An 11,999-nucleotide genomic window follows, 5' to 3' on the forward strand; every position below is an offset into this window, starting at 1 on the left:
CTTTTTCCAATTATAGTCAACATTCATCCACACGTATATGCATTTTTTTAGATGACGGAGTTTCCTTCCACCACCCCTCACCCCCTCCCTCAGCGGGGAACAGTCTGGTGAATAAACAATCATTTTTTTTTTTATTTAACAGCCTTATTATGTGTTAGGTTCCATCAGGATACAAAGACAAAAGGGAAAGACAACAGTCCTCCCCTTGAAGGATTTACTGTGTAATCTTGGGTAGGGCTTGAACTTAAGTGTGGAAGAGCCAGTCTAGTCAGATGTTGTCTAACTTCTGCCTGCTTCTGTTCTCCCTTTGCACTTTGCAAAACTTGAAGTAGATAAATGCTATTTTCATTTCGAATTAAGGATGGACATATAAAAATAACTGCAAAATGAATATAAAATAATGAGAAGAAGAGGAGAGAAAGGACATTTAGCAACTGGAGGGGATAAGGAAATACTTCTAGGAAGGAACTTGCGTTAAGCTTTGATAAAAATAGGAATTCACAGAAGCAGCGGTGAGAAAAGAATGAGTTTCAAAACTGCAAAAAGAATAGCCAGGATAATGGTACAGAGACAGGAGATCCTATATACTATATAGATACATAACAGAAGGCAAATTTGACTGAACTATAAGAGATGTGCAGGAAGGGGAATACTCATGTCTGGGGAAGGGCACACATTTCCATATACCTCTCCATTCTTTGGGGACTGGGTTCAAACTTAAAGCCAGTGAGTTGATCAATAATAGAGATAACTGGTATTTATTGTATCTATTCATTAAATGGCAAGAACTTTATGGAAATCATTTTTGACAGAGGTGTAGGAGATAGATTGTATTACAGAAACACCCTTGAGGCCAAAAGACCTGTTCGAAGGCTACTAGAGTAGTTTAGAGTATCAGTTGTTCAGCCTTCTCAAAGAGGACAGTGACATCATGGGCTAGTGTTTTGACTTGAGCATGAATTAGATATATGTGAAGTAATTTTGCCCATAGCCTCACTTTCTCTTCCAGAATCCTCTAAGACTAGTAGTAAGATAAAAGCCAACATGACTAGAAATTTCCCAGGATGCAACATGGAACTGTGGATAGAATCCTTCCTAAGGATTCACTTCAGTTCCAATCTGACCTCAGACCTTAATAGTTGTGTGACCTTGGGAAAGTAACTTAATTCTGTCTGCCTCAGTTCTTTACCTGTAAAATGAACTGGAGAAGAAATTGGCATATCACTCCAGCATATTTGCTAAGAAAACCTCAAATGGGGTTACAAAGAGTCAGCCACAATTGAAAAACAATAAAATGAATATTTAACATGGTGTCCAGTTATCTTCTGAGTTAATTGAGAGCCTTTTTTAAGGCTACCAGAATGAGTAGAGAGAAGGGAACAGATAGAAAAGATATTATAAAAGGAGATTATTTCTAAGGTCCCTTTTTGCACTCTGGTTTTGCTTGTAGTTTTGTTAAATAATATTTTAAATTTATGCTTGTTTACATGTGTGTTTTATTGTTGGGTTTGCAACCCCAAAATATTGGGGTTCAGTGTAGGATGTCTGAGAAAGAATTCATGTGACAAGGTCTCACTCTCAGGTAAGTTGGCATTTTATTAGGTATTGTTGGCTGAGAGTTGGGAGGTAATCTAGCAAAGAGGGATCTGACATTTTCATTTGTAAAAGGAGAGAAGAAAGAAGAAAGGAAAAAATGGTTTCAAATAAATAAATTAGTTTAAAGTAGGTCTGACATGCATTGTAGGTGGAGCTGTGAACTGATCCAGTCTTTCTGGAAATAAGTTTGGAATGATGCCCAAAGGGCAATGAAAATATGCATTCTCTTTGATCCAGCAATACCACTATTGGGTCCATATCCTGAAGAGATCATGAAAAAGGGTAAATAGTCACATGTACAAAAATATTCATAGCAGCTCTGTTTGTAGTGGCAAAGAATTGGAAATAGAGTGGTTGTCCATCAATTGAGGAATGACTGAACAAACTGTGTTCTATGTATGTGATGGAACACTATTGTTCTATTAGAAATCAGGATGAGATTTCAGAGAAGCCTAGAAAGACTTGCATGAACTGATGCTGAGTGATATGAGCAGAACCAGAAGAACATTGTACATCCTAACAACATGGGGTGATGATCAACCTTGATGGACTTGCTCACTCCAGTGCAATAATCAGGGACAATTTTAGGGGATCTGTGATGGAGAATACCATCTGTATCAAGAGAAAGAACTGTGGAGTTTAAATGAAGAACAAAGATTATTTCCTTCAATTTTTAGCAAAAGTCATCTTATGTTTTTGCTATCTTTAATATTTTCTTCCTTAAGGATTTATTTTCCTTTCAACACATTCAATTTTGATCTATGCATATTATGAAAACAAATGTAAAGTCAGATTGTCTTCTGTTGGAGGAAGGGAGAGGGAAGGGAAGGAAGGGGAAAATTATAAAATTCAAAACCTTGCAAATAAAATGATCTGTAGAAACTACTATTGTATATAATTGGAAAGTGAATAAAATATTTATATTAAAAAATAAAATAGGTCTAGATGTCAGAAGTTAGCCCCACTAAGGAACAGTTAGAAGGAACAGAGCTTATAATTAAGTTATAAACTTGCTTGTTCAGGAGAGCTTTTAGATATCAAAGAAGATATCTCACTCTAGATGCTGATAAGTGATTAAAACTCTAGGCAGACCAGACTCCCATCTTCACATAAAAGGTAAAACAGCAAGGATTGCCCCCAGCGGTCCAACCTGGTATTGGGCAACCAGAAGGCTAAAAGGCCTTGGGCAAAAGCAGAGGTAGCGAACTGCAGAGCCAGTAATTAAGTTATATCTAGAATTCCTGGTAAGGACCCAGGAAAGATGCTCAGAACAGATCTGAGGTGGGGAATCATTACTTGGGACCCCCATCATAGTCTCCATTATTAATTGATAAATTATTTAAGCCAGGGATCATTTAAATCAATTTAATTCAATTATTTATCTTTGTTTCTGCTGTGCTGAGAATATTGCCTTGAATGTTTATATCATAGAATTTTAGGATTTAAAGGAAGAGGAAATTTAAAAATCATTTAGTCTATGATCTTCATTTGAGGATACTAAAACCCAAAGAGATTAAGTACTTGAAAGGTGCTTATTGAATGAATTTCATTACAGAAAGGGAAGATATAATAAGAACAGAAGGGGAATATATTAGATAATTATAGGAACAAAGAACCAGAAGGGATTACCATTGAGGAAAACAGGGACCCAAGGAAGGTAAATGCTTTTCTTTACATAAAAAATGACAGAACTTGGATTTTCTTTCTCCAAATTCAAATCTTTTGATTTCTTTCTCACATATCAGTGCCACCTTTTGTAGGTCTATTTGCTGCTTTTAAAGCAAAACAAAATTTAAGACTGAAAATTTTAGGTGGTTTGTTTTTTTTTTAATAGATGAGGAAACTGGTCCCAAGGAAGTTAGTGACTTCTCCTAAATAATACCCCTAGTTAGTGCAGTGGCAGAACTAGAATTAGAACCAAATCACGGATATCTGAAGTCAGGCCAGTAGTCTTTTCACAGTATCATTTATTTATTAGTGGTTTCATAAGCACCCATTATTTCAATTATCACCTCTATGAGATGAATCTTAGATCTACTTCTCTAGAAATAACATCTTTCCTGATCTTTTCTCTCTCATATACTTAGATATTGAATGGGATAGTCCTATAATCTTGAACTTGAACATATTGAAAAACAGTACTCATTACTTTTTCCCCTTAGATGTTCCATTCTTCCTAACTTTCCAGTTATCCTCGAGGGTACCACTATCCTTCTAGGCACTCAGTCTTGCAACCTAGGTGTTATCCTCATTGCCTTTATCTTTCACCCTCTTTATATTATCAGTTACCAAGTTCTGTCAATTCCATAATTGAAACATCTTTTATATATGTCATGTTCTCTCTTCTGACACTGCTACCATCCTGGTGCAAAACCTCCTCATCTTACATTTGGACTAGTAGAATGGCATGTTGAGTTGATTTACATGCCTCAGATTTTCCCACTCCAATCCTTCTCCTAATGAATCATTAAAATGTTCTTCCTCAAATGCAGGTCTGACCATATCACTTTCCTACTCAATAAATTCCAGTGGTTCTCAACCACTACCCAGATCAAATATAAAATTCTCTATCTTTCAAAGGCCTTCACAACCTGGTCACCTTATACCTTTCTTGGTTTCTAACATCTTATTCCATTTCCTGTGCTCTGCCATTTAATGACATTGCAGTCACTCAAACATGTTATCATTTCTCATTTAAAAACATTTTTAAAGCCTGGTTCCCATATCTGGAATGTTCACTGTACTCATCTTTATCTCCTGGCTTCCCTGGCTTCTTCTAAATTTCAACCTGAGTCCTACTTTTTTCATGAAACCTTTCCCAGTCCTTAGTCTCAGTACCTTCCTGAAATTATTTTATTCTAGATATATCTTGTAGACCATCAGTGTTTTATTTTAAGAAAGATAAATAGAATTAAATGATGTGTATATTTATTTCTCTTAAGTTCACGGTCATGCATGCATGGGAGTTCCAGTTAGAAAATGAGACTCAAAATGGAGAAATGGTTAAGGTTAAATTTATAGGAATGAGACAAAGATGACAAGGCTGGGGTCATTGGGAGTGCAGGGACCCAGTCGGTTTTAGACATTCTAGCCTCACAGCGTCATAAATGTGTTTCAAGATTTCTTGGCATTTGTCATGGTTCCATTAGGGAAGGGCCCCTTGACTCAGAATATCTGGTTTATGTCATGTTTTCCTTAGAGGAGGAGGGGTGCCTCCATCTCAGGGTTTCTGTGCTTTATCAGCTATGCTACAGGTCCATAAAGCACAAAAGTATCCCTCCCTATCCCCTGACCCAGGGTGTCTGTGGTTGTTGAACCAGCAGAGAATTCAGAAATCAAGCAAGTTTTATATGTTTCATAACTTCTTTGTACATGATTGTTTGCATATTGCCTTCCTCATAGGACTGTGAGCTTCTTAAGAGCAGGGAATGGTTTTTGTCTTTGTATTCTTAGCTGTTGGCACAATATCAGGTGTTTAATAAATTCAAGTTGATTGATCAATGCCCTTAAAACTGAATTTTTGAAATTAAAATTACTCATTTTTAAAAATAAGTTACTTTGGCTATTTATAACTTTAAACTATTCTGACAGATGAGATATCATTCCACATTGTTAACAGATACATTGAGCTTGTTAAATCCACACTACAGATAATTTTCTCTCCAAAACTTTCTGAAAACCTATCAATAATCTATTTCTTCTTACACATTTTCAAAACATATTAAACCAAAATTCTTTTCCCACTCAGACAGGGAAATGTTTATCCACAACAGAGGCAAAATCTTTTTTATATCTTTGGCAATATCTTATTACATCTTTTTGGGGTAGAGGGTGTATATTCAGAGAAAACTAGTACCTCTGGTGTGTGAGAGTTTCCTAGACGTTTTCAGGGCTACTTTCTATCTTTGATGTCCATCTGATTCGCCTAACTCTTACCAGTGGCTTCAAGAAAGCGACCAGATCCCAGTAAACCATTTTGCCAAATGGGCTAAACCAGTTTAAGGGTTTAGTGGAAGAATAAAAAACTCATTGGTGAGTTGACAGGATATCTACTCCAAATATGTGAAGACTTGCCCTGGCAAAATGGTCAGATGAGGACAATTTGTTCCAACAGGTAGTTGAATCAGGTGCTGTGGAGCTGTTAGAACTTGGTTAGATACTGAGCATACCAAGATCATCTCCTGCATCTCGAAACATCACTAGTTGTCTTGTTTCTGTCTTGCTACTGAACTGTGATAACTCTGGAAGAGTGAGGCCAAAACTCTGTGCAACTCTGACTCACTTAAATACAATTTACACATGAATCAAAAGACATCACTCATACCATTTTTGCCATTTTTACCATCTCAAAGTCCTTTAATGACAGGCAAGTGATGAAGCAGCAGGTGTGGATACTCTGGGAGCTGTAATTACAACTTTGTATACAGACTGCTCAGATTATAGGCTCCTTTTCTTACTGGAAGCAGCAGTGGTATTCTGCAGCCCTCTGGGTGACTGAGCAACCTTTTAAGGATCGCATCATTTATCTCTTGGTGTGAGAAAGGTGCTAGAAAAAGACCTCTAAAAATTGTCTGTTTATCCAACTCTGACCAGATTACTGTGACAGGTGGGCAGCTGACTGCAGTTGAAACACACACACACACCCACACATACACACACTCACACAGAAATACAACTTCTTCAGAGATGATTCCCCTTTCCATTGGTACATGGTATGTATGCATACTCATAGACAACACGAAATCCAGTAGACCTGAACGATGAACTGCTCTGGTTGAGAGAGAACTCAGTAGGTATCATGTCCATATCAAATAGTAGCCCTCAGTGAAACAAGGCTGACAAATGAAGGGCAAGTTACTTAAATTGGAAATGTATACACATTTTTCTGGAATTATCACAGAGAAGGGGAGTGGGTGAATTTGGCATAGGTTTGGCAATCAAAACTAATCTAGTCAACTAATCTAGTCTACAACAATGATGTTGTATGTCTACCAAAAGAAATGAATGACAGGCTCATGACAATACAATTGCCACTTCCAAGGAAAAACACCACCTTCATCAATGTCTATGCTTCTACCTTGATGAGCTTTGCAAAGGTTAAAGAAAAATTTTATGAATACCTGGAGATCCTTATCATCGATGTGCCAAAAAAGGAACACACTTGTAATTTGGGGTGACTAATACTAGAGAAGCTCAGATTATCAGGCATAGCAGGGAGTCCTTGGGAGGAATGTAGTTGACAACAGCAACAGTAGTGGTCATCTACTACTTGTGCATCTCATGACCTTATCCCTAACACTGTCTTCCATTTGCCAAATTGCCATAAAATTTTGTGGTTGCAAATGTTAGTATTTAATAGACTATATGACTATAAGGAGAAGAAATAGAGAGGATGTGAGAGTGACAAAGACAAGGTGAGGTGCAGAGTGCTGGACTGATCACAGACTCATCCCATCCAAGCTAAATATTCACATTCCACTGAAGAGGCAGCCAGGAGGCAAAATGATTAGCAGAAGAATCACTGTCAAGAAACACTTCTCTGAGTGGGAACAGTTTGCTACTAACTTGGAATGAAAAATTGAACCATCACACAGTTGGCAACAGTGGAGCAGAAAAGGAATGGATAACTTTCAAAGATTTAGTGTACATTATTATATTTGCTCATCTGGATCAGAACAAATCAAGACTGATTTGATGAAAATGATGGGGGGGGAAAGCTGCTCAATGAAAAACGAGACCTCCAATTCTATCAAAGTAAAATACAAAGTTTAGAAAGATGCATGACTCTCAGTTCAGTAAGAAGACAGTTTTATGCTGATAGTAACAATCCAGAGTGCTTTTATGATGCCCTGAAGGCTATCTATGGGTCAAAGATCTACCAATGCATCTCATCTACTCAGTGCTGATGGATTCACATTGATTAGCAATAGAGGCATAATCCTAGAAAGATAGTTGAACACTTCCATATGTTCTCAACAGACTGTCATCAATCAATGCTGAGGTCATTGTTTACTTCAGGTTGAAGTACTCCCTCCCTAGCTGAAGTTCCAACTTAAGAAGAAGTTTTTAATGCCATTGTGAGTCTTTCATGGGGTAAAACATCTGATGCTGATTTTATTCCATGAGATTCATTTATTGTGGGGTCCATTGTTCATACAAAACATGATTGAAAACTTCCTAGGTTATATGACATGAGGAGATTATCCCCCAGGAGTTCCAAGATGCCTCCATTATCCATCTCTATAAGGTAAAAGCAATAGCTTTACCTATGACAATCTCAGGAGTGTTTCTTCCTTAGTCATTGCTGCAAGATTCTTGCCAGGCTTCTCCTTAATAGGCTGATTCTTCATCTCATAGATGATCACCTGAGAGCCAATATAGCTTCAAAAAGGACCAAGAAACAAATGACGTAGTATTTGCTGCCTGACAACTCCTTGAGAAATGCTAGGTACATTTGTACAGAGGTCTGTAAACAATATTTGTAGATTTGACCAAGGTCTTTGATATATATTGTCAGACAGGAAGGTTTATGGAAAATTATGTCAAAATATTGTTGCTCAGAAAAGTTCATCAGTATTTTACATCAGTTTCATGATGGTATTTATGCCTGAGTTCTGGATAGTGGATAATGCTCTTGTGATTTCCCATTCACCACTGGAATGAAACAAGGCTGCATCCTTAATCCCATATTTTTAACATGATGTTTTCAACCATGTTTTCAAATGCCTTCAATGAAGATGACAAGGAATTAAGGTCAGCTATTGTACTGATAATAAATTCTTCAATTCAAAAAGCCTACAAGCTAAGACCAGAGTAGGAGTGTTGGTACATGATCTTCTATTTGTAGGTAATAGTACACTTGATGCAGCATCTGAAGCTCAGAGGCAACAAAATATGAATCAATACTTATCTGCTTGTGCTAATTTTGGTCTAACACTTAACACCAGGAAAACACAGGTACTCCATTAGGATTCACCACCACATCATCCATATGTGGAACCATCGATTACAGTAAATGGAGAACTTCTGAATACTGTGGATAAGTTCATCTACCTGAGCAGCATACTTTCCAGGAAGATTCACGCTGATATTGAGGTTGACACATGCATTGCCAGAGCTAACTCAGTATTTGGGAGACTGAAGGAAAATGTAGGAGAGAAGAGATATTGGACTGACTACCAAATGGAAGGCTATTGTGCTGACCTCATTACTGTGTGTGCCTGGGAAACCTGGACAGTCTACCAGCACCATGCTAGGAAACTGAATTGCTTCCATTTTGCTGTCTGACAACTCCAGGAGAAATGGCATTTTTGCAGAGGTCTGTACACAATAGAACTGATCAAGGCCTTTGATACAGTCAGGCATTAAGGTTTATAGAAATTTTCCACAAATTTCCAAATTATCCTTGGAAGATTCTGAAGATCATATGGTGAAATAAGATACCAGTCACTGAGATCCTTTCCCAAACTAAGCTGCCAATCATTCAAACTCTTCAAAAGAGAGCACAACTCTGATAGGCTGTCATACTGTGCAAATACTTAAATGTTCACTTGCCCAAAAGACTATTTTATATAAAACTCAAACAAGGCAAGTACTCACTGGGATAGGGGGTGAGTCTTTCTCAAGAATTTGGGAATTGATTGTGTGACATGAGAGATAACCGGTACAGGGTCACATTCAGCATGGCATGTCCTCATCAGAATAGGTTCTCATGCTCTATGACCAAGCAGAATAGACATAACTTAAAGGAAATATGAGATATTTAGAGAATGTTTAGAGTTATTAACAAGAACTATTTGTGTCTAACCTGTGGTAGAGCAATCTGAGCTCATATTGGTCTAATCAGCCACAGTTGACTACATTGTAAAGCTCTAACATAGTGATATCATTTTGATTCTCTTTAGCCCATATCTTTTGACAATGATAACAAATTTCTTCCTTTAAATGAACCTCCCCTCATTCCCGTCCACTCCTTTTTTTTTTAAAAAAAACCCTTAACTGGTCCTAATTTAAAAGGTTTTAAAGAGAAAAGTGGACTTCTATTTTCCATTTCCATATTATTTGACCTCTGGAAGAGTTTTGACTAGAATCATGGTAGCGGTTTTATTGTCAAATATGTAACTCTACTGTTCAGCCTAGGCTCACTTCAATGCAAATAAGGTCTTTTTCAGACCTGTCAAACTGCTTCTGAGATAGCAGTGCCAAAACTGCCCAACTGTTACATTCTCTAGTTACCTGACATGTAGATGATACAGATAAGCTTAACATCCTGTATTAACTTTAAACTTCTCTGATAGTGGCGCAATGGAGAGAATGCTTGTCCTGGAGACAGAAAAACCTGTATTCAAATTCAAGTTCAAATATTTACTAGCTAAGTGACCCTGAACAAGTCACATAAGCCCACTTACCTCAGTTTCCCCAACTGTAAAATGAACTGGGGATGGAACTGGTAAACCTCTCCAAGTATTTTTGCCAAGAAAACCCCAGGTGAAATCATAAGAATTGAATAGGACTGAAACTACTGAACAACTACAACAACAACACCTAACACACAGGATTGTTGTGAAGATCAAATGAGATGATAATTGTAAAGTGCTTAATAGTATATCAACATATAGTTACAAATGCTATATAAATACTAGAATACTCACTCCTCAATCTAAGGCAATTTACCACTTGAAGATGATATTCATCCCAATTTTGTAAGTGACCTTGTGAACCTTATTATTCATAGTCATTCATAATCCAGATTAAGAAGATATTAAAAATTTTCCCTCTGGTACTTGGCACTGCATATTGTGTTGAGCCTGCTTAGCCTGATATTATAGAAGCAGTTAAAGTAGGAGTAACCTAATGCCACATTCTTTTTATTTGTATTAAAAAAATTACACTAATGCTATTTCCCCTATTTCCTGATTTATGTTAACTCACTGATACAAATAATTTCAACAACCTTCTTGAGAATACACTGTATCCTAAAATTCCATTTTAAAATAATTTGTCAAGAACTTAGAAAACATTTTTTATTAGAAATAGTGGCTAGGTCCCTCTAAGCAAATGAGGGAAGAGATCTTATTTGCAACTTACAGTCTTAGAGAGTTCTATAAGAAAGAGAGAAGTGGCTTCCATAAGAGTCATAAAGTCAATATATGTCAGAGGCTGACTTTGAACTCAGATATTCCCAGGTGGTGGCCAACTCCCTATTAACTTTGCTACTATTCTGCCCTATTATCAGTTTAAGAAAACAAAAACAAACAAAAAATCCTAAACAAATCCTCAATTCCCAAACTTTTTTTTTTTGGCTAGGAAATGGGGTTAAGTGGCTTGCCCAAGGCCACACAACTAGGTAATAATTAAATGTTTGAGGCCAAATTTGAACTCCTGACTCTAGGGCTGGTGCTCTATCCACTGTGCCACCTCGCCACCCCCATTCCCAAACTTTATATAAGAATCTAAGTACTAGCAATATACATAATTGTTGCCTTTCTTTCAAAGGAAAAAAATTAAACCTAAGAAAATTACAAGAATCATTTCCAAGAAAGTTAAGGAAGATAATTAGGAATTCTGACATTGATAGGGAAGTACAGAGGTAGAGTCAGGAAGGAGTAGGAACAACCCAGAGACAGTTACAAGGAACAACCTTGATATCTAGGTAGCATGTTACTGACTACATCTCCCAGCTAAGTAAATAGTAAATCTTCCTCACACATCTGACTTGCTCAAAGTTAGCAAGTAGCAGAGCTAAGATCCAAGATCAGGCCTTCCTATTCCAAATCCAGGGCTCTTTCCAATATACAGCACTGCCTTCTCCAAGAGAGAAAGACCATAACAGAGTTTTGGTCATGTTGCACAAATAGATGAATAATTCAGCAAATTATTTTCTTTGAAAAGGAATACAGGTCACGTAAATAAAGAACTTCCTTCTGTTCACTAAGTCTGCTGTAATTAAAATGCCAATTCAAGTTTTTAACTAGAACCATGTAACAAATCAACTAGATCAGTGAATACAAACAATTCTTTGTTAATTCATCTAGTGGCTCTAGATAGATCATATAAAATATTGACCAGTAGATAGTAAAGCAAAAAATAAAAATTTCTGAAGTTAAAAAATAAAAGAAATATTGGCTAGAATCTCACAATAGCCCACAAAAGCTTCCCAGTAGTCCACCAAATTGTACCATACTGGATGAGTAGTCCATCCTGAAACAGGTTAGCTTTACTTTCTTGTCAAAAGACTATTGCCCCTCTCCCAAATCACTATTTTTGATGACTAGACCATCAAGAGATAGATTTGGATAAACCGTGTTGTCACCAGTCAGAAAAATCATATGCTGGCACTCTTCCCAGAGTTGCTCGAGAACTGTGATGTCTCATGGATATGGGAAGGACCTGTATCTATAAAG

The sequence above is a fragment of the Macrotis lagotis genome, chromosome 7 (genome assembly GCF_037893015.1).
Source record: "Macrotis lagotis isolate mMagLag1 chromosome 7, bilby.v1.9.chrom.fasta, whole genome shotgun sequence".
Classification (NCBI taxonomy): domain Eukaryota; kingdom Metazoa; phylum Chordata; class Mammalia; order Peramelemorphia; family Peramelidae; genus Macrotis; species Macrotis lagotis.